At 51.1% G+C, this 21,966-nt stretch overlaps 1 long non-coding RNA gene across 5 annotated transcripts in view; it reads left to right on the top strand.

The window, feature by feature from the left end:
* Positions 1 to 17,630, top strand: part of LOC139040346 (uncharacterized) — a 42,230-nt gene extending 24,600 nt beyond the window's left edge. For all 5 annotated transcript variants that reach the window (XR_011494705.1, XR_011494702.1, XR_011494701.1 and 2 more), the window contains one exon: positions 16,320 to 17,630. This is a non-coding gene — a long non-coding RNA (uncharacterized lncRNA). The remainder of the gene's footprint in view (positions 1 to 16,319) is intronic.
* Positions 17,631 to 21,966: the final 4,336 nt, after the last annotated feature.

Genomic DNA, 21,966 nt, shown 5'->3' with positions numbered 1-21,966 from the left:
TGCAAAGCCCAGGAGGCAGCCTTACCTTACCAATCGACTCATCTAGAACTCAAGAGGAGCTGTGGGGGCCTACCCCTGGGGCACAAGGGCCTATTATGAGGCCTGGCATGCCAGGAGCCTCGGGAACGCTCCTTTGCCTTCATCCCTCAGCCTGGGAGGCCGACTTGAAGAGTCTGGTGAGGAACTTTCCTCTCACTTTATTTCCAATTTCAGACACCTGGTGAGGCAAGTCCCTGGGGAGTCTGGTTTGCAGGAGGCTGGCTCTCAAGGCTTTTGTGATGAAGTCACTGGCCCTTGATATATTATTCAGGCTGGGTACCAATCAATGCCAGACGCCCATCCATCCTCCGATAGTCCCCCTGCCTGGGCCTCTGCCTTTTTGGAAGCAAGTGATAAAATCTGAAAAGAAATCGTCAGCCTTTGTCTCCTTGTAGCATAAAGACGTGGCACCGGTCGCTGGGGAGGGTCGTTCGTTCACATTGGCGGATTCCGTTATCACTGGTTTTCTTGCTGGTTGTAATCACCAGTCGTGTCTTCAGCCTCAGGAGGAGGGAGCAACCTTTCAGCAGCAGGCAAAAGTCAGGCTGGTCTCAGCTTTGCAGCAATGTTGTATCTAGTTTCATCTCCAAGTCTAGAAAGAGATGTGATCCAAAGGAAAATGCCTGGGAAAAATTCAGAAACGACCACTAGGTACCGGCCAAATACCAGGGTGTGCAAGGCGCTGAGAGCAATGGTGTGCGGTGCGGGGCTGGGTGCCAAACCGGGAGACGAGGTCCCGGCTCCTGTGCGCTCTGCTGCCTCTGAGCTGCGGTGACTCTGAACAAGACACTGAGGTCCCCTTTATAGATATGGCAATGGAGGCACGAAGCGAGGTTAATCCTGTCCACCCTGCCCTCCTCGTGGGGCTATTGGGGGGATAAAATCCAGCGGGAACATTGGCATCATGCCCTGGGGCCAGGCCGGCCTGAGTTCGAATCCCAGCTCTGTTGTTCAGCAGCTGTGTGACTTTGGGGAAGTGACTTTGCCTCTCTGTCTCTCAGTTCCCTTGTCTATAAAATGGGGGTAATAATAGTCCCCCCTCACAGGGTGGTGAGGATGTGTTAATCTATGTAAGGCACTCAGAATAACGTCTGGCATATGGGAAGTGCTTAATGGATGCTAGTTTCCATCATTCACAGCAGTATTGCCACCCATAATAAAGGATGTTAAGAACTGCTGTGCTCAGGGCAGCCTACTGACTGACGTCTAGTCCTGATCTGAACTAATCTTCACGACAACCTCGGAGGGGATGTCCCGAGCCCATCGGAGACTGTGTCTCAGGAGGATGAAACGGTGGAGCCGGGATCTGAATTCCTGCTACTCATCACATAGATTTCAACAGCTTTCCTCGTCTTGCTGGAGAAACAAGCTCAAGGAATCTTAAATGACTGCACTGGGATCTCCATTATTGCCGACTGTGACCCCAGGTGTTAATATACTTCGTGCGTTAGCCACGCCCAGTACCTGGAGTGGACCTGGGAAGCCCGTGGAGGCCCTTTGTCCCTGTTCTCTTTGCCAAGAGCTCCCTGGAGCTGGTGCCCCGGCTCCTCATCTGATGTCGGGGAGACTGCCCTGACCGCTCGGCTCATGGCGGCCCTTGTCCGCCTGGTCGCCCTCCTGCACATCAACCTGCTTTGTTCCCTGTATGGCAGTCGTGTTATCTGAAGTCCCCTTATCCATTTATGAGTTTAGGTGTTTGTGTCTTCCACCCTCAAGTTCCATGAGAGCAGGGACTGTGTTGTCTTCCCCTCTGTGTCTTTGGGGCCTAGAAGCATCCCTGGCACACAGTAGGTGCTTATCAAATGGACTGGATGGATGCCTGACTTGGTCCGTGATAAGGAGCCTAGATAAGCTGCGGTGGGTGGCAGATGGGGAGGGGATGTTGAGTCTGGAGGGGGAAGGAGCGGTTTGTGCTGGGTGTCTGCCCCTCAGAGCCACCCCCCCATCCCTCCCTCTCCCCGGGAGGAGGCTGCCCGTGGGGACCATGTCAGCGAGTCCTCTGGAACCCCGGCTTTGCCGGGGTCCGGCCAGAGTTCAAACATCCCTGACAGGTTTAGTTGTCCTCAGCAGGAGGAACACGGAAGAGTTCATCCACGGAAGATATTTTTATTATTATTATTAAATCTCTGTTCTTCCTCCCTTGCTGAGCGGAGGTGAGAATGAGGCGCGCAGGTGCCCTGCACACGGGAGGCCCCCTGCAGTCAGGGACCTCTTATCAACAGCACCGCGGGTCCCAGTGCCCAGCACTTAGCTACTGCCTGGTGTCCACCTGGCCCGCCAGCTCCCTGCACAAAGGGCCCTGTCTGCTCCCCCTGGGCCCCCAGAAGGTGGGCAGGTGACTTGGGGGGTGGCTTTGGTGCCCCCAGACCCAGGTGGGAATCCTGGCCTTGCCTTTGCAGCGGTACGGCCTCAAGCACGTCTTTACCTTCCTGCACGTCGTTTCCCCTCCCGTAAGTGGGGGTCGTAACAGTCCATTCGGATGGTGGTGTAGATGGGCTGGACAGGTAGAACCTGGTCAACAGTCCCCACAATTTACAACGCCCTTCTCAATTTTCCCCTCAACAGCCACACCTGACATTTTTCCAGAGGGAGCACAGTCCACTCTGCCTCTCAAGCTCTAGATCCCAGAGCTCCAAATGCCAGCTAGGGCATTCCTCGAGTTCACGTGACTTCTGCCCAGCGCTCCCTCCCCGCCCCCGCCGCCTTCCTGCTCCCCCCACCTGTCCGCCTGATGAATGTTCTAATAAGGATCCGGGGCTGCAGTGACAGACCATGTGCCTGCCTTCACCGTCACCACTTCACTGCTGTCTCTCGCCTCCCACGTCCCACAGGCTTGGAAAAATACAGGACCACGCAAGGCTGCGACCCTGGCACTCCCAAATGCCAGCAAGTATTCTGGTAGGGAGTCCCTGTGGGCAGGCCACCTCGCAGGCAGGAGCCAGAGAGCTGAGCTCATCCCAGAGGCACTGGCCCCGGGGGCTGACGAAGCCCACCCGCCCTGGATGGGTGGAGTACAGGATGGGCTGGCCAAGGCATCCTGGGGAGTGCCCGAAAACAGCCAAGCTGGGGCCCCAGGAATGTCCTTCCAGCCCCTCTGCACAGCTCCCCCCTTAGCTGCACGGGAAAGACTGTGGTTCCTTGTGTTCAAATAGTCCAGACCCCCTCCCAGCCTCGCGTGGCCCGTCCCACCTCCCAGCAGGCTGAAGGAGCTTTTCACAAGGCAGATCTGATCAGATCACCCCAGGTTTAAAAACATCAGCCTTAGAATAAAAGCCGAACTCCTTACTTCTGTCCACCAGACCTTACACGGTCGAGCCCCTGCCAGATTCCCAGCTTCTTCTCACATCTCTCCTCCTGGTCTGAGCTCCCCCACCTCAGCCTCTTCTCTGTCCCCTGCCCCCCAGGACCTGTGCCTGTGCCTCAGCCTGGAAAGACCCTTCCTCTTCTCCCCCTCCCCTAGATAACCCCACCATCCCAACAGAATTCATCCTGAACAAGGCCCCTCCCAGACCTGTTTCTCCCCACATCCTTCCACCATCAGGCAGCTCCCCTTTTCCAGAGATTTTAGCTGCAATTTTTCATATATGTTCCAGATTCTTTTACTGATGTCTGTCTCCCCAACTGGACTGAAAGGGCAGGATGTGGAGATGCAGGTTGGGTTCTTAAGAAGCAGATGCTGACATGGAATTTGTGGTCTGACATGTTTATTAGGGACCAACACCTGTCGATGGAAGTCAAAGATGGGGGAAGCAGGGCTGGGCAGAGGGAGAAGTCCATGCAGGCGCTGGCGGGGGCTGCAGCCTGAGGAGCCAGATTTTAGTGCCCCAGCGTGGCTCAGTCACCGATGCCAGCTGCCCCGGAACCTCGTGGAGGATGCTCACATAGCTGGGCGGTCCTTCCTTGAAGGGGGACAGGGCACTTCCCCCTGCATACCACACATGGCTTCTCTCTCTCTCTCTGCATCCGCTGGGCTCAGCAGAGGGTATAAATGCAGCCCGGCTGCCCCTATTTCAACCGCCAGGTGTGGAGCAGCCCCCTCTGAGGGAACGTGTTTCCTAACTTGCACAAGGGGACCATATGGGCTGGCAGCTGCCCTGGACATCCCGGTGGAGAGAAGTGAGCAAAACCCTTTAAGCCTGTAACCAGGGTCCCCAAACATGTCCAGCTGCCCTTCCCCCACCACTTGCCAAAGAGTGGCTCCCAGCAGGTTTGCGGTCAATTGTAGTTCTACTCTTGAGTTTGTCTCTTTGATTAAAAGCATCTCTGCTCTTGGTTTGTTTTTCAAATCCGTCAGCTGGTATGCCCCAGCCCCAAATCTATCCGGACAGCAGGGACTGGCCCCATTCCTCTCACTTCCTCCACCACCAACAAATTCTTATTTTCACAGATATGGAAATAGAACTTGCAAAGAACTTGCAAAGAGCCTGTGTGTCTCTTTCGTGGTCCCTGAGAGGAGCAGAATGGAGAAGACAAGGAACTCTGCTCTTGTGTTATCTTTTCATTTTCAGTTTGCATCATAAGCAAGGAAGGACTCTTTCCCTCCCCAGGGAGATTCTCTCAGTAACATCCTCTTGGTCAACCAGGCAGGGAGAGAGGCGGTTTTTCTCAGCCCACAACCAAGGGCATCCATGAGCTCTTCTCCCTTGTCCCCTCTGTGGTCCCCACTAGAGGTCTGAATGCAATGTATGTCAGCTTCATTTCTGTTCGCAAAGTGACTTTTGTTCCAAACGTATCCCATAAGGCTTCGCACACTTAAGTAACAACATTGACAACGAGGTGTCACGAGGAAACAGAGCAACCCTGGGTGAGATGGTGACGAGTCATAGGACGGAGCAGAAGAGAGGAGCGTGGGCTGTAAAAATTACGGGTTGAAAACTAATAATAGAGTGAGTTGCTAATTAACTAGAAATGAATTTTTTTTACTACTTAATCTTTAAAATGTTTTCAACAGCCAATTAACTAGTTTAAAAGCTTAATGGAAGCCCACATCTGTATCGGTGAAGCCACCTTGTTAAGCGAAGACATCTCAACCTCCCACAACAGTCGCCACATCTGCCACGGTCCCAATGACTACGCTCACGGAGCGCTTCCTGTGTCCCGGGCTCTGGACACGTGTTGCAATCCTCGAGCAGCCCTGTGGAGTCGGCATTCGATTTCTGCCTCATAGACGAGGCCGCTGAGGCAGAGAGTTGCCACCTGCCCAAGGCCAGCACAGTCCCTGTCCATGGTCCACCGTCTGCTCGCCATTTAGTGCTTGCCTGAGTCTAGATGAACCTGCGAAGTCTCATTCCTGATCGCCTGCCCTGGCTTGACCTTGGTTCTGGACCCGCAGGGCGTCATGAACCAATGGAGAGGCCTGAGGCGTCGTGGGTCCGAGCACCTCGGTGGGCGACACCTGGGTATTTGCGTGTTGCGTGATCTGGGGCAGGATCTGTAACTTCCGGAGCCTCAGCCTAGCAGCCTAGCAAGCGGAGGCCGGCACGACCTCCTTGGGTTGCTGTGGTAACAAATGAGATGAACGATGACTGTGTCTGGCACATGGCTGACACTAAGTTGTTTTTATTTACATGGCTCTTCGTATGTTGCAAAATGCTTCTGAGTTCAAGGAAATGACAGCTCATGACACAGAAGTGGAGCATCCCCAACACCCTAGACGCCGTTTTTCAAAGTGTGCTGCATGGACCACTTCGTTAGAGTGATGTGGAGGGCTTGTCAGGCATGCAGATTTCCAGGTCCCTGAGTCCTCCTGAATCTGAATCGAGGGCAGGCTCAGCAGCCTACCTTCCTGGGAGGCTCCCAGCCCATGGATTCTTGTGCCTGCCGAGTCTGAGGACCCTGCAGCGCAGCAGTCAGCAGGGACGAGAAGAGTGCCAGGGCGGCGGGTTAATCCTGGTGCTGCGGGCCGAACCCTGTGTCTCCTGGATTCGTAAGTTGAAGTCAAATCTCCACTGCGAGCATGTTAGGAGGTGGGACCTCTGGGAGGTGGTTAGGTGGTGAGGGTGGAGGCCCCATGAGGGGATCGGTGCCCGGATAAGACAGGACTTGAGGAAGATGCTCTCTCTGCCAGGCCAGGACGCAGCGAGAAGGAGGCCATCTGCAAGCCAGGAGCGGCTCTCCCCAGGAACCGAGTCGGCAGCACCTCGACCCTGGACTCTCCGTCTCCAGAACTGTGGGAAATAGATGTCTGCTGTTTAAGCCCCCAGTGCATGGTATTTTTATTATAATAGTTCAAACTGACTAAGACAACTGGAAAAAGAAAGTCAACTCAAAGAGCCTTAGAATGCATAACCTTCTCCCACCCTCACAGAAACCCAAATAGGAGAGGGGACGGCCGTCATCACAGGCCTCGGTCGGAAGGCGGAAGGATGAGCCCGGAGCAGGGGAACCACCCCTTCCACTCAGGGCTTTGCCCCTTGTTCCCCGGAACACGATCATGAAATAATGGTTAAGTCTGACCTTAAGGGAGCACAGTGATGACTCAGCTCCTTGCTGAAAGTCTGCCCCGACTACAAGCCCGAACTTCCCTTAACCTTCAAACAGTCACAGAGCTGCATTTTTAGAAGGAAAAAAAACCCCAAACCAACCAAGCCCCAGTGCACAGCGAGCTACCTTGTGAAGCACCGAGGTGTTGAGGAAAGAGCCAGGACCTCAGCAGCGGACTTCCATCACTGAAGCCTGGACACACGTGCACCGACCACCTGCCCGCCGCCAGGCACTGTGTGGGGATGGAGTGTGGACAGGAAAGACATGGTCCCTGCCCTCCTCGTGGAATTTATAATTGTGTGTGTGAGTGTGTGTGTGTGTAGGGATGCCCATAATTTACAAAGGGCTTACTGCAAGGTCTGATAAGTGCTGTGTTAGGACAAAGATGGAAGCAAGAGAGACCAGGACCCTGGAAAGAACAAAGGAACTTAGGTCAGACAGAGAGACACAGAGAGAGAGAGAAATAAAGAGAGAGACAGAGAGAGGGGACGAAGGAATGAGAAGGGAGGAGCATGGTGGGCATGGGGCTGGAAAGGCTGGCCGGGTAGCTGCTGGGCTCCTTTGGGAACCGCATCAAGGAGTTTGTGCTTTCCCCCCCGGAGCACTGGGGAGCCACTGAATGGTATGGAGCTTGGCAGGGCACAAGCAGGTCTCTGTTCACCGGCTCTGACTGCAGGGTGTTGAGTGGACTGGAAGGAGCAAGAAGGAGGCAGGCAGTTGGGCGCCAAATTGTGAGTGTAGAAATGGCTGGTCTCGCCTCTCCCAGCTGTGATCTGGATTCCAGCCCAGGGCTCTTGTCTCACGTGGGCAGAACGGCCTCTTCTGTGCAGGATTTTGGGGATGACTAAGTGCTCACACTGGTCCCAGCCTGGCACACTGTGTGCGTCATAGATGTCGGCAATTATTCTGTGGTTACTTGGCCTTGTACTGGGCTCGGGGTCTGGGTGACCTCTCTCCTATCCCCGTTAGGGCCTCGGGGACTGGAAACGCCCTGCCCACGCCAGCATCGGGGCCTGCCGGTTATTCTGCTCCCAGAGAGCCACTTCCAAACCCCAGGGCTTGGCACTGGGGTGGCAGCCCTCTGATGTCCTCGACAATGGCCATTCTTTGCAGAGCGACCCTTGGCCCGGCCAGCACGTGGACAGGAGGCAGGGCCCCCGTGCTTCCCTGGACTCAGCCCCGTGTTGTTCTCAGAAAATTGTCTTTAATGCCAACTTGCAAGCTCAGTTGATGGACAGGCCATGAGCTTCCCACAGCGCAGTGCAGAGCTAATGGGACAAAGGGGGATCTTAGAGGCTGACCGTGTGGGCGTCCCCAGCCCTGCCTGCTGGCCTCTTCCCAGGCCCTCCCTGGCATCCGTCCTCGGTGGTTAGGGTTCAGGACCAGAGGCTGCCAAGCTTCCGACTGCAACTCTCGCTGTGGCAGCCACTCAACATCTTCACAGCTCCACACGCTGATAAAACAGAAAGGGGAGCAGCTAGGGATCTGTCCACTCCGCCGGCCAGGCGGAGGGCGAGGCAGGGTGGCTGGGAGACCGCTCTCCAACAGGCAGAGAGCGCCAGGCTGCCGGAGCCTTCCTCGTGGGCTCCGGTTGGGAACAAGCCCTCAGACCCGCTTGGGGATGGGAAATTCCGATTAAGCCAGCCAGGGAAGAGGAAATCCACCGCTTCAGACACTATGCGGGGGACGGTTTAACCACACAGTGACACTTCTGCCCACTCACTCGTTCATTTGCAGTCTGCTCGCTGTGTGTGCGGCTCTCGGCGGGGAGGCCTTGCCCCACGGGGTTACGGGCAGGGCGTTGCTCAGACAGCCCTCAGCACAGGTCTGGCTGTGCGCTTCCAAGAGAGGCAGGCCGGCTGCACCTCGAGCGCCCGCAGCCACCGCTGTAGGATGCGCTGTTGTTGGAGGATGAAGTGAGCAGACGGAAGCCAAGTGCTGAGTAATAAGGATGACGAGGAATGTATGAGGAGTGTGTGATACAGGTTCAGGTAACGAAACAGATACGTAATGGGTGTCTCCCATGTGCCAGGCGCCAATGCTGGGAATGAAGTGGGGAACAAGACACAGATGTGGTTCTAGGGCGATAAACACCTGCTCAGGTGTCAGGAAGGGACAGGTGCCAAGAAGAAGCATAAAGCTGGGTGAACGGGCTGGGGTTCAGGCACCCCTGGTCAAGGATGGTCACATTGAGGAAGTGACATTCGAACTTGGTCCTGAAAGCAGTAGACACACCTTGTGGACATGGGAGGGAGAGTGTTCTGGGCAGAAGGAGTTGCATGTGCAACGGCCCTGGGGTGGGAGGGAGTGTGGTGTGTTGCGGCTGGAGGGGAGTCCGGGGGGAGGAGTAGATGAGGGCAGAGAGGTGACAACTGGGGGCTGCAGAGCCTGAGAGCCATTGTCAGGACTTTGTTTCTCAGTGAGGGGGGAGCCAGGAGGGGTTAAAAGGTGCCTGTTACGTACTGCTAGGCACTCAGCCAGCTGCGGGGGATCCGAGGGTGAGAACTTTCCCCTTCAGAGCCCAGGAACTTTTTTTTTTGAAGATTGGCCCTGAGCTAACATCTGCTGCCAATCCTCCTTTTCTTTTCTTCCTCAAGTCCCAGTAAATACTTGTATATTCTAGTTGTAGGTCCTTTTATTTTTTTATTTTTATTTTTTTTGAGGAAGATTAGCCCTGAGCTAACATCTGCTGCCAATCCTCCTCTTTTTGCTGAGGAAGATTGGCCCTGAGCTAACATCTGTGCCCATCTTCCTCTGCTTTATATGTGGGATGCCTACCACAGCATGGTGTGCCAAGGGGTGCCGTGTCCGCACCTGGGATCTGAACCCTCGAACCCCGGGCTGCTGAAGCAGAACGTGCACACTTAACCGCTGCGCCGCCGGGCTGGCCCCTCATTGTAGGTCCTTTTAGTTCTTCTATGTGGGACGCCGCCTCAGCATGGCTTGATGAGCGGTGCCATGTCCACACCCAGGATCCAAACCAGCGGAACCCTGGGCCGCTGAAGCAGAGCGCATGAAGTTAACCCCTCGGCCACGGGCAGCCCCCCAGGGAGCTTTCTGTGAAGAGCTCCAAGGCCGTCGGTGAGGATCGCCTCACTTGATCCTCCGACCACTGCGTCCAGCAGCTCACACCCATTTGGCAGGTGGAGAAGCTGAGGCCAGAGGGCCCCAGTGTCCTGGAGGACTGCTGTGTGGCCGGGATCCCTTGCTCTCCAGCTTGGGGTTGGGGGGGGGTACAATGGGAGGCCCCAGCACTTGCTTGGAGGGCGGGAGGACAGAGGGGCTGGGGAATTGATGCCCCTGGCTCCCCCTGGCTGAGCTGGGGTGACAGCGCCTGCATTCCTCAGCCTCTGTCAGGTGACCTCGAGCTGCAGGTCTTGCCAGGTGCTGATGGCCCCTCCTTGGGAAAGGGCTGACGGCTTCTGTGGCTGCTATGAAGGGCGGGGTCGCTGCTCCTTGTGGTCCCCGCACCATCGGAAAGAGCCCATCCTGAGCTTCTTGGTATCTGCCCCGTCTGAGTGGGTGCCGTTCCACCCAGGAGCTGTCTCACACACAGTGATCCGCAGAACAAAATAGAAAGGCACCAGGGAGGGTCCCTATGATGTCACCAAGCTGCTGAAGCCCAGCCTTCTCCAGATTTCCTGCTACATGAGCCAATAATGGTTCTCAGGTAGTTTGGAGATCGATTTCCTGTCACTTCCAAGGTGATACAGTTACAGAGCAGGGGGGCATCTTGCCTCCCACCCCACCTCCCCCAAGCTCCAGCATCAGGTTAAGAGCATAGGCTCCAGGTTAGACAGAAGTGGGATCAAATCCCAACCTGGCCACTTAAGAGCTGTGTGACCTTGGGCAGATTACTTAACCTCTCTGAGCATCAGTTTTCTTTCCTCCACCCTGGTGATGATAATAGCTACTCCTTCATAGAGTTATGGCTGTAGGAGTCAATGAACTATTTCACAGTGGCCAGCACATAGCAAACACTCCAAATAGTTTGGTCCAAACTGCTTTTCTATCATGACTTTTGTGCCTAGAGAACAATTTTGCTGCATTTCCGTTACTGAAATGATATAATGGTGCTCATAATTTTTTCTGCCTCAACACACCTATTGGTAAGTAGCACTTTGATGTTTTCCTTGAGGGGAGGGGTGTTCATGAGGATTCTGTTTTTGTGACATGAACATTGCTTCGTCTCCAAATGCTGTATGCTTGTGACATGCTGGGTGGCACCTGCTCCAGCCCACTGCAGGGTTGAATTTGGAGGGCGCGTCCCAGGCGCTCAGGTAGGACAGCAGCTGTCTTCATGTTTCCTCTGTGGGGATGACTTAGCAGCAGGAGTGTACCCAGCAATGTCCTGGAGGCCAGCTGTCCACTGACAGAGGGACCAGCGCTCAACAAGGCCATGATGTTCCAGTTCCGGAGCCAGAGCGTCAGGTGGGAAGGTGGCGGTGAGTTTTGATGGATGAGTTAATTGTTTTCTGAAAGGAGCTGGGGTGAGGAGACCAATTACTTTTCCCCTCGCAGGATGTTTAAACATGCTGGCTCTGTCCAGCCATTCCTTTATTCAATAACTGTGTATCGACTGCCCTTTACATTTTGGCATCTGTTTTAGGCACTGGGGATACAGTGGTTAACAGGACAGAAAAATCCAAATCAGACCTTTCCTCCCTCTGGGACCTCCAATTAAAAGATCAAAGATTAAAGAAGCCGAAAATAGACACACAACTTTTTCTCCGGTTAAAAGGCCACAGTGGAAAATACGGAAAGGCACGAAGAAAAGTCCTCTCTCCTGGAGACGGTCACTGTCGCTGTTTCAGGGATTCTGTTCTGTCCTTCCAGTAGATGTGCTTTAAGTACCATCAAGATGATTCTGTGTATGCAGGTTCTTAACCTTTTTTATTGTAAAACACAACAGATTGACAAGCGCTCAAAACAGCTCTACAGCTGAATGGATTACTACGGGAGAACAGCCCCGCAGCCCCGCCTGGATGAAGAAGCAGAACTTGGCCTTCTGCCCTCGAAGACCCTCCACATAGCCCAACCACGCCCGTAAAAGGACCCCACCTTTTGTGGCCATCGCTTTCTCGTGTTTCTTCATAGTTTTATTACCTGCTTTGCACTTTAGCCACTGTGGTTTAGTCTTCTCTTAAAAAAAAACTTGTTATGTCTGTTAGTTTACACTTTCCTCCTCCATCCTTCCTCCTTGTTCCCCCTGTAATATGTTATAATTTCTTGGGCGAACCCAAGAAAATTGACCTGCAGAATTTCCTGCGGTCTGGGCTTGGCTGCTGCAGACTCTAGGCAGGTCAACATGTTCCTTTTCCTCTGTGTTTGCTGTAAATTGGCAGCTGGTCCAGAGGCTTGATCAGACCCAGGTTCCATCCTTTTAGCTGGACCACGATGATGCTGTGTTCTTTCATCAAGAGGCGAGCCTCGTCTGATGTCTTTTTCCGATGTCTCTCTTTTTCTGATGTTAGCAGCTCTCGGTGCTCGATGCTTACATCTCTCGATTAAGCGGGGGTTGCAAAATGGTCATATTCTAATTCCATTGTTCCTTCATCACTTATTAGCTGAAATATTTGTGTAAAGAGATATTTCTCCTCATCTATTATCTGATTTACCCAGTGGTACAGTTCACAGGAGTAAAATAGAACAGCTGGTCCTTTTTCTTCCTGCATCAATTTCCAAAATGATGAGTTGATTCCTCATCATCCTTCAAAGATGACCAATTGTTACTTTTTAAATATCATTATGAACTCATCGATCTAACCATATGTGATGGGTTTTAATCCGTTAGAAAGAGTATCGTCTTTGAAGTTCGAATTGCCTTGTCTTCGGCTACTGGAAGGTTCTTTGAGTTGGCTGTTTTGTCCTTTGACATGACTCTAGCACACCTGGATTCTTTTCTCACTTTTTCTGGGCGCACTGAGCACATTTCTGCCCTAGACCTTGAATCAGCCGTTTCTCCAAGAAGCCCTGGCTTCTCCTGATGGGCAATGGTACTTTGACATTGCACTCTCGGTCCCTCAGACGCTCATTGCTCTCAGGCTGATTATTGTTTTTAGGGCATTGTCCCACTCAGAGCTAGGAGATTAAGTATTCAAATTGAAAATCTAGGACTACTGATTTTTTCACTTAATACCCAGGTATTCATCGGCACAGATGATGACAGAATTAATATACCCCACAGCTATTCTCTTAGTTTATCTCATAGAACACCACAACAGTCTCAGAATAATTCTAATACCAACACCACCAAGATAATCCCGGAGAGCAGCTTAGTTGTGATGCTGCACTGACAGCAGTGCATCTGTGCCCCTGCCCTCCCTGTTCTCTCCACTTTTGCACACTTGCCCTGTATCGTGTTGAGGAAGATATTGCCATTGCACACTACGTTCTCTCCCTTTAACCCTCTCTACTATCAGTTTAAAAGTAAACAAATGTTTAATATTCACCATCAATCTTCATGTCAGTTTTTCTCTGGTCATTTTGGTTGTTTGAAAGGGATTTCATTCCTGGCAAGATTCCTTGGGAAGCACTCGCGGGGAGGGTGTCCCTGACCTCTGGCACGTTCATTACAGTTTGTGCCCTTCACACACGCAAGGCGGCTTGTGCAGTTTAAAATCCTTGGCTCATGTTTTCTTTGAATGCCTTAAAAATATTATTCCATTGTCTTCTGGCGTAAAACACTGCTGTCGAGAAGTGTGATGGTAATCTAATTTTCTTTTCTCTGATAAATCACTTGCTGCTTTTGCCCAAATGTCCAATGGATTTTTTCTCTTTTTTCTTTAAAGTCCTGTAATTTGACTTTATGACCCAGTGATGGTCCTCCTGGGCCGACATTCGCAGGTTTCTACATGTGTTCTGTTGCAGTATGTAATTTCAAATCACCCTGAAAAATGGGGGTATAATTTACACATAGTAAAATCCACTCTTTATCTTGTACATTTCTATTAGTTTTGACATAGTCACGCCACCACCGTTGTGATCAAGATATAAACCAGTTCCATCATGCTTTCAATGTGTAGATTCAAATCTCCTTGTATTCAGCAACGTTTTCCTGAATTATCATTCTTAGCATTGGTTCTGTTTCTTTGCTTTGGTGTTCTTACTCAGCGACTCCTATTATCTCTTCCTTAGATCTTCTTTGCCAGTCTTCAATAGTTGTCATTTTTCCTGAAATGCTTTTGATCTCTTCTTTTTGTTGTTGTTTTTTCCTCTCTCTTTACCTTTTTGGACATTTTCAATTATGATGTATACAAGCTCACTAATCTTTTCTTCTGTCAACGTCTAATCTGCCATTAATCTCATCCAGTGTATTTGTCAGGACATTATTATTTTCACCTCCAGAAGTTTGATTGGGTTATTTTTATTTTCCATGTCTCTCCTTAACACTTTCCTCCATCTTCTTGAACATATAGAACATAGTTATAATAACTTTTCCATATTGTCTGCTAATTCTATTATCTGTATAGTGATTAACTTTTTTCTCATTATTTTCATGCTTTTTAAATTGGAATTACAGATTTTACTTTGTTGAGGGTGCTAGATAGTTTTGTATTCCTTTAATTTATGAGCTTTGTTCTAGAATGCAGTAATGTTTCCTGAAAACATTTTGCTCCTTTTGAAGTTTGTTTTTAATCATTTTCAGACCAGACCACGACAGTCCAGGGTTACTTTGGCCCAACCACTGAGGCAATGCCCTCTGAGTACTCCACCCGACATCCTGTGTATTCCTGGGTTTTCCTGTCCTGGCTGGTGGTGATTCCCACGCCTGTGTGAGCTCCAGGAACTGCTCAGCCTGTTTCTTTCTGGCAGTTCTGCCCCCAGCTCTGGGGCATTTCTTCACACATACGCACTGGTCAGTACTTGCCTGACGACTTGGGAGAAACCCTTGGTAGATTTCTGGAATTTTCTCTCTGTGCAGTTCTCTCTTCTCTGCGACACTGCTGAAGTTCTAACCATTTTGACCTCCCTGAATTGTCGACTTTGTCTTCTCACCTCAGGGAGATTGCCAAGCTGTTGGGGTCCCTCCTCCTAGCACGATGCCCTGGAATCAGTAAGCTGTGAGCTGCAAGGACTCACCTTGGTGTCCATTTTTTCTTTCTTTTTCTCAGGGAATGGCTGTCTGTGACGCCTGTTTTCCAATGTCTGAAAATCATCGTTTCAAGTATTTTGTTTGGCTTTTTAGTGTTTGTGGCAGGAACATAAATCTGCTCCCTTTACAACATCTTGGCTGCAAGCTCTTTATTTCGGAGTTTAAAATTTTTTCATGTTCTAATTCTCTTAGGGCGTCATTTGCTGTGTTTATTCACTCCTGTATTTCTTCTAGTTTAGTCTTCATTTTTATAATTATTATTTTCCTTTATTTCTAGTTCTTTCCTGAGTTCTGTCACTTCATTTCTGAGTTTTTTCTGATTCTGGTTTACACTGTTTTTTCGTGTCTTGCATCATTTTCTTTATATTTTTGCCTCATTTTGAAGTAGAAGTTTACCTGGCATGACTTCATTTCTGCAGGGATGTTATCCTGGTCTTCACTCTATTTCAGTGATTATAACTCTGCATGGGGTTTGACCTCAGTGCTTTTCCGTTACTCACTTCCACATGAGGTCAGTTTTGCTGAACTTTTAGAAAGAGCTGTGGTTCCCAGATCGTCCTTTTCTGCTGTTTCTGTGTGGTGTGAAAAATCGTGGTGGCTGATTCTGCTCCCCACCCCCACCTCGTCCAGACCTTCTCGCTCCTTTGTCTCTCTTGATCCTGTACCGGCCAATTTCGACTCCACGCCCAGCAGCTCCTCATCAGTCTGGGTCCCATCTCAGAAGGGAACGCTGATGGGTTAGTTCAAGAGTTCATAGGGCTGTGCAGCTCTAGCCCCTTTAGTGCCTTCACCCCTAACTAGCAATGTGACCTGGGATGAACTACTTAGCGTCCCTCTGCCCAGTTTCCTTATCTGAAAAATGGGGATAATCACGGTACTAGCTAAGACCTGTGTACTCCGATGAAACGAGCTGATGTATTCTGAACGCTCGGTGCTCAGCAAATGCCTGCTGTGAACTCTCCAGCTGAGCCAGAGCGCTACAGAGGGGAGAGGCAGAGAACTTGGACATTTTTGCTGGGAGTCCTCGAGAGCTGGCTGTTGGCGGCCTGGCTGGATGGACGGGAGGACGGCAGCCATGCCTTTTCCATTTGTGCCTGAGTCTGAGGCTGGCCCGTTTCCTCTGGGCCCCGAGGCTGCTGCATCCCAGCCACGCCTCCTGGCCCGATTTTCAGGAGTTGGAGGTTAGGAGTTGCAGGAGGTTGACCCACCGCACCAGAGAGAAGAGCACGATCTCCCACTCAATTCTGCTTTTTCTAATAAAATTTCTTATTAAAATCACCAAGATATACTTAAAGGAAATCCATAGTCTTGCTTAACAAAGTACCCAGTTCAACATAGACGTCTACACACAAAGAGGGACCTCACCTCGTCCTTAACGCTTCTGAATTTTAATCCTTTTCCATTTTCTTCATCTTTTTAAAAGAGGGAATCTGAAACTCCCAGAGACAGGAAGTGGTGGACAAAATTTGGCAAATGCTTCCAAACCCAGAGATTGAGTCATAGAAATTTAAAAATTGCCGAGGCCTCGAAGCTTTCTTCATGGCCTCTGAATAAATAAACACCCAAAATAATGTCACTAAAATCAGAGAATTACGCCAATGTTCTCTCCCTTCCTTCTCTCTGCATCTCAGTCCTCTTTCATGCCCACTGGCAGTACAGGAAGGGCTTGTTATTCACTCATTTGTCTCTCTATTTGTTCAAGGTACATTTATTGAGCACCTGCTGCATGCTGTCTCTGGGCTGGTGGCACACGGCCGATGAGGCGCAGTCCCTGCTTTCACAGACTTCACCGTCCATGAGGAGATGGAACATAACCCAGGAAGCAAAGGCGTGACCAGAAATTGTGATACCGCCATGGAGGAAATGGGTTTGGGGGAGAATGTGCAAAGGGTCCCAGAGGTGGTGACATCTGAGCTAAACCTGAAAGAGCAGAAGAAGCCAATCATGGGGCAGGAAGGGATTCCGGGCAGAGAAGCCTTGACCAAATGCCCAGGGGCAGGAAGCGGCACTGAACCAAGGCCGATGTGTGGCGTTCGGTGCGGACAGAGGAGAACAGTGAGAGACAGTGTGGGGCCGCGGCTTTGGAGCGCAAGCCTAGGAACAAAGGGAGACCATGGAACGAGTTTAAGCAGGAGAGTCAAGCAATACAGAGGATTTTCTGAGAAGATCAACTGCTGTGTGGAGGATGGAGGGGAAAGAAGGACAGTGGGAATGGGGGGCCGGCCAGGCAGCGGGTGTGCTCGTTCAGAAGAGGTGATGCTGGCCTTGCCCAGGGGCCAGGGAGAAGTGAGGGCCTTTGGGTAGGTTTGGTGGTGGAGGAGATGGGTTTGTGGCGTCAGCAGGAGGAGCCTTGATTCTATCCTTGGATTTGTCACTGGCCAGGTGGATGGACCTGGGGATTTCTCATTCTTTGTTTTCTTTTTTCAATTTTAAAAATTGTGGTAAAATTCACATAACATAAAATTTACCATCTGAACCATTTTAAGTGTCCAGTTCAGTGGCATTAAGTGTGTTCGTACTTAAGGTTGTGCAACTATCTCCACCGTCCATCTCCACAACTCTTCTCACCTTGTGAAAGTGAAAATCTGTGCACATTAACCTATGGCTCCTCATTCTCCCCTCCTCCCTGTGCCTGGAAACCACCACTCTCCTTTCTGTCTCTATGACTCTGACCACTCTAGGGATCTCATTTAAGTGGAATACTACAGTATTCGTCTTTTTGTGACTGGCTTACTCAGTTAGCATAATGTCCTCAAAGTTCATCCATGTTGTAGCATCTGTCAGAGTTTCATTCCTTTTTAAGGCTGAATAATATTCCATTGTAAGCCTGTACCACATTTTGCATCTTTGTGTTCCCAGCTTCAGCACATGGTAGGTGTGCTTCATGTATTCCATGAATGGATGGAAAGATACATGGGTGGATGGATGGATAAATGAATGAATGGGTTGTTGGGTGGATCTATGAATGGACTGATGGGTGGATGGATGGATGGATGATGGATGCATAGATGGATGGATGACGATGGTTGGATGGTTGGATGGATGGATGACGATGGTTGGATGCATGGATGGATGGATGACGATGGTTGGATGGTTGGATGGATGGATGACGATGGTTGGATGCATGGATGGATGGATGACGATGGTTGGATGGTTGGATGGATGGATGACGATGGTTGGATGCATGGATGGATGGATGACGATGGTTGGATGGTTGGATGGATGGATGACGATGGTTGGATGGTTGGATGGATGGATGACGATGGTTGGATGGATGGATGGATGGATGACGATGGTTGGATGGTTGGATGGATGGATGACGATGGTTGGATGGTTGGATGGATGGATGACGATGGTTGGATGCATGGATGGATGGATGACGATGGTTGGATGGATGGATGGATGGATGATGATGGTTGGATGCATGGATGGATGGATGACGATGGTTGGATGGTTGGATGGATGGATGACGATGGTTGGATGGTTGGATGGATGGATGACGATGGTTGGATGGATGGATGGATGGATGACGATGGTTGGATGCATGGATGGATGGATGACGATGGTTGGATGGATGGATGGATGGATGACGATGGTTGGATGGTTGGATGGATGGATGACGATGGTTGGATGGATGGATGGATGGATGACGATGGTTGGATGGTTGGATGGATGGATGACGATGGTTGGATGGTTGGATGGATGGATGACGATGGTTGGATGGATGGATGGATGGATGACGATGGTTGGATGGTTGGATGGATGGATGACGATGGTTGGATGCATGGATGGATGGATGACGATGGTTGGATGCATGGATGGATGGATGACGATGGTTGGATGCATGGATGGATGGATGACGATGGTTGGATGGATGGATGGATGGATGACGATGGTTGGATGGATGGATGGATGGATGACGATGGTTGGATGGTTGGATGGATGGATGACGATGGTTGGATGGTTGGATGGATGGATGACGATGGTTGGATGGTTGGATGGATGGATGACGATGGTTGGATGGTTGGATGGATGGATGACGATGGTTGGATGGTTGGATGGATGGATGACGATGGTTGGATGGTTGGATGGATGGATGACGATGGTTGGATGCATGGATGGATGGATGACGATGGTTGGATGGATGGATGGATGGATGACGATGGTTGGATGGTTGGATGGATGGATGACGATGGTTGGATGCATGGATGGATGGATGACGATGGTTGGATGCATGGATGGATGGATGACGATGGTTGGATGGATGGATGGATGGATGACGATGGTTGGATGGTTGGATGGATGGATGACGATGGTTGGATGCATGGATGGATGGATGACGATGGTTGGATGCATGGATGGATGGATGACGATGGTTGGATGCATGGATGGATGGATGACGATGGTTGGATGGATGGATGGATGGATGACGATGGTTGGATGGATGGATGGATGGATGACGATGGTTGGATGGTTGGATGGATGGATGACGATGGTTGGATGGTTGGATGGATGGATGACGATGGTTGGATGGTTGGATGGATGGATGACGATGGTTGGATGGTTGGATGGATGGATGACGATGGTTGGATGGTTGGATGGATGGATGACGATGGTTGGATGGTTGGATGGATGGATGACGATGGTTGGATGGTTGGATGGATGGATGACGATGGTTGGATGGATGGATGGATGGATGACGAATGGTTGGATGGATGGATGGATGGATGACGATGGTTGGATGGTTGGATGGATGGATGACGATGGTTGGATGGATGGATGGATGGATGACGATGGTTGGATGGTTGGATGGATGGATGACGATGGTTGGATGCATGGATGGATGGATGACGATGGTTGGATGGTTGGATGGATGGATGACGATGGTTGGATGGTTGGATGGATGGATGGATGGGTAGGTGAAGGGATAAATGGATGAGTGGGTAGGTGAATGGATAAACGGGTGGATGGAATGGTGGATGCATGTATGAATGATGGGTGCATGGATGGATGCATGAGTGAATTGACGTGCGAATAGCCTTTCTGCAAGAGGCAATTCCCGAAATTTGTTGGCCACGGATGGAGAGAATGTGGTTTGCAAGATTCTAGGCAGCACGAGATAGAGAAGAGATCTCAAACCAGAGGCCTGGGAGCCATAGTCATCTGACGTGGTGCACATCTTCATCGAATTAGTAGTCGACTTTAAAAGTGAGATTATTTCCCACAGAGATCCAGATTTCTTGACTCTCCTGGAAATCTTTTGAGCTCTGGCTTCACTGGGCCACATTCTTGCCTGAAAACAAGTGGCTGGAGCTGATTGGTGGGCCTCCCCTCTCGAGGCCCAGAGGCCGCCCAGCTCCTCAGTTCCCGGCATGCCCAACCTCCTGCCTCCCTCATTTTCCATTTGCGGCAGAGTTGGCCACCCTGGAGTGCTGGGTTTGGGGTCCGAGGGGTCTGGGTCGGAGCCGAATCCCCTCATACTCTCTCTGTCCTTAGTCAGGTCACTCCCCCTTCCTGTCCTGTGCAAGAGGCAGAGCTCTGGCTGCCATCGAGTTGGCTTTTGCCAAAGTGGGTCCCTTGTGCCAGCTGCTCATCCTCACCTTGCTGCTGGTCCCTCATCTGAGACAGGGGCTTGCACTATTATTACCAGGACATGCTGAGTGCCTTACGTACACCTGCCCATGAATCTGCCCGCGAGGTGGGCCGTGTTACTATCCCCACCTCAAGAGGAATCCCGGGTCTGCCCAGCGAGGAAGCAGCAAAGCCAGGGTCGAAGCTGAGCCTCCTGCTCGCAGAGTCTCTGTCTGTCTCCTACGATAATGTGCATAAAGCGCTTAGCGGAAGGCCCCTCTGAGCGACCCACCGCTGCCATTGATCGTGCACTTGCTGACGAACCTTGGGACAGGCGGTTTGACCTCGGGCCCTTTCTTTGTGGAACAGCCCAACATCAAATCTCTGGGATGTGCTCCTCTCTCCACTCCACACTCTAGTCGCCCGTTGCTGGGCTGTCCCCTTTCCCACACAAAGGGCCTGGTGGGCGCTTGAGCAGCGCGTCAGAGCAGAGGCCCGCATTCCCAGCCTCCGGGGGGCCCCAGGGACTGGCCGGTGCATTGGATGCTGCCCAGCTTCAAAGCGCTTCCCGGCCAACTGTGTCCAGCTGACCGTGTTCCCAAGGGACAGTGCCTTTCCCACGGCCACACTGTCCCCGGCAGCAGCCTTGGCCACCGGCTCGCCTCTGAGGCCCTCCCAACAGTGGCCCTTCCCTCCTTGGGAGGCAGTGGGTACACGGACGAGGGCCGGGCCTGGGACTCAGTGTCTTCTGGGTTTGGAGCCAACAATGAGTTGACTTTGGGCAAATGCCTTCTCTTGTCTGAGCCTCGCTCTTCTCTGTGAAGCGGTATTGGTAACGCCTGCCTCTGGGGATTAAACAAGGTGCCCTCAACAAGCCTTTTTGCTAAACCCACCACAAGCTGTGTCCCCCCAGGAAAGGCCCCTAACTCTACACCCACCTGGTGCGACCGGCCGCCATGCCCTGTAGACTGCAAAGTTATCGAGCTGGTAAGTTCTCTTCTGAGCACAAAAGCCAGACTCCAGCCTCCTGATGTGACTGTGGGACCTCCGAGTAAAAGGACAGTCCCCTCTTTTATGATGCTCTCTGCTGGCAAAGCAAAGATGAGTCACTTCAGAAAGAGTGTGTGTTTCCGGAGGTGAAACCCACGAGGACTGAAAACATCACTTCTGGGAAGAGTGTGTTGGAGAAAATGACAATCTCCCTCTTCCGCTGTCCTCATATAAGCGAAACCAAAAGGAGATAAAAACAGATGACCCCCAAACATGACTGGCATTATACAAAAAGTCACTACGTGGTAGTGGGAGCCCTAAAAAAAAGGACGAGTAACTAGACAAATATATGACACAAACTTCATATCACTTAAAGACTTGGAAATGGAGGTCTCCAGATTGCCGAAGAAAACGTGGCTTCGTCTAGAAACAGCAGCCTTTGCCAGCACTACACTGTTACTGTCTCGTGTTAATGGGGCTGCCCATGATCAGCCTTAGAAGTAAAGGCCGCCAGCCTCTTGTCTTTATTTTACATCAGTGGGTTAAATAAAGGAATATTTCTCAAAGAACATCTTGCCTATCTTTTTCAAATCAATAGCTTAAGAAGATGTAAAAACATGGACTTCTCTGGAAGACCCACTTTGTGGGCCTGCAGCTCCTCCGATCTCATTGTAAAGTCCACGTGTCTCCCCTCCAGCAGGGGAGCGTCGTCTGGGGTTACGTGACCCATCGTCCCTGAGGAACTCCCACAGATAGTGAGAAGCATCCGTCCCAGAGAGGGGACCATA

This window comes from Equus asinus, chromosome 15, assembly GCF_041296235.1.
Source record: "Equus asinus isolate D_3611 breed Donkey chromosome 15, EquAss-T2T_v2, whole genome shotgun sequence".
Classification (NCBI taxonomy): Eukaryota; Metazoa; Chordata; class Mammalia; order Perissodactyla; family Equidae; genus Equus; species Equus asinus.
Note: the sequence above shows the minus strand (reverse complement) of the source record. Positions and strands in the feature narration are given on the sequence as shown.